Source organism: Peromyscus leucopus, chromosome 4, assembly GCF_004664715.2.
Source record: "Peromyscus leucopus breed LL Stock chromosome 4, UCI_PerLeu_2.1, whole genome shotgun sequence".
Lineage (NCBI taxonomy): Eukaryota > Metazoa > Chordata > Mammalia > Rodentia > Cricetidae > Peromyscus > Peromyscus leucopus.
In genome coordinates, this window is record NC_051066.1 from 49,447,788 (window position 1) to 49,449,449 (window position 1,662).

Sequence of the window (1,662 nt, forward strand, 5' to 3'; positions counted from 1 at the left end):
CAATTCTTTGTTGCCTCAAAACTCTTTTTTCCTCCAGGAAATTGGTTAGATAACTGTGCTACCATTCAACAGGCATAAGGGACACATGTACATTTCTAAAATTGATTAAATTCATTCTTTGACAATTTCACGCATACAACTTTCTTTGAAGGCAACACTTGTATAGTGTCTGTTTTATGGCAACAACCGCTCACAGGAATTTGTTAATAGTTAAATGGTTCATTCATGCAAAAGATTAAAAATAGAGACATTGTCATATTACAAATGCTAATACTCTCTTTGCTTCTAGACTGTCACCATCATGGGTTGCATGCACGCTCTTATAAAGGGCCTGTCCCAGTTGGCAATGCCCTGCCGCTGGAACATTCTCACCTAGCTGAAGTGGGCATCTGAGAATGTGAAGTAACAGCTTTATGAACTGGCCAAGAAAAGTCTGACACTATCTCTCTCTCTCTCTCTCTCTCTCTCTCTCTCTCTCTCTCTCTCTCTCTTTTCTTGTTTTTTCGAGACAGGGTTTCTCTGTGTAGTTTTGTGCCTTTCCTGGAACTCGCTTTGGAGACCAGGTTGGCCTCGAACTCATAGAGATCCACCTCGCTCTGCCTCCCAAGTGCTGGGATTAAAGGCGTGCACTACTACTACCTGGCCTGACTCCTTTTCAAACAGGTGAGCTCCTAGAGGACTCACACCTAGAGGTATGATGCAGGTCCGTTCCATGACTTGTAATAAAATCTTGAGAATCCTTAAGTCCAAGGGCTTTGCTCCTGATCTCCCCAAGATCCTCTGCCATTTGATTAGGAAAGCAGTTACTATCCACAAGCATCTTGAGAGGACCAGAAAGGATAAGGATGCTAAATTTTGCTGCATTCTAATAGGGAGCAGAATTCACCTACTGGCTTGTTATTTTAGGACTAAGCGGGTCTTCCAGCCCACTTAGAAATATGAGTCATCCACAGTCTCTGCTCTAGTGATCCAAATTCTCTTGTGTACCTGAGCAATAAAATCACTTTAAATAGATAATAATAATAGTAGTAGTAGTAGTAGTAGTAATAATAATAATAATAATAATAATAATAATAATAAATAAGCTAATATATAATAAAACCTGCCTCAACACTTCCTCAATGATCTGTATCTTTATACGGTGACTCTGCATAGTGACTCTGCATTATTGTTCTTCATGAAAGGCAAAAGTTTTGTCATACAGTCCAAGGTAACTCTCTATCAAGTAATATTTCTAATAACAGAGGCCTTGGAGACCTGTGGAGTAATTGTCTTTAAGACATGTGAATTGAAGAGCAATACTAGAGAGCCTGCTAGTCAAACATTGGTGTGGGACAATTTACTCTAGAGCATGTGCTCCTGAAATGAGCTCACACCCACCCACAAGTCTTTTATCTCACGATGGAAGGAAACAGGATGCCTGCCAAAAGCTGAGTGAGATGTACTTGTCCCTGGAGCCCGTGATGGGCACAAATGAAAGTGAAATGGATAAGACATCAATCAGATTATTGATGGCCCTGTCACAGTGTTAGAGAGTCCCAGCTCTGTGGGAAGATTAAGGAGGATGAGCTGTTATGGGCAGAAAGGGCAAGGAAGGCTGTGGGGGAAAGGCAGTGGAGAGATTTCCCTAGAGCAGATTAGCTGTTCACACTAACACAGTGA

At 41.3% G+C, this 1,662-nt stretch overlaps 1 pseudogene; it reads left to right on the top strand.

Moving 5' to 3' along the window:
- The first annotated feature begins 301 nt into the window (after window positions 1-301).
- Window positions 302-991, top strand: LOC114704467 (annotated as a pseudogene).
- Window positions 992-1,662: the final 671 nt, after the last annotated feature.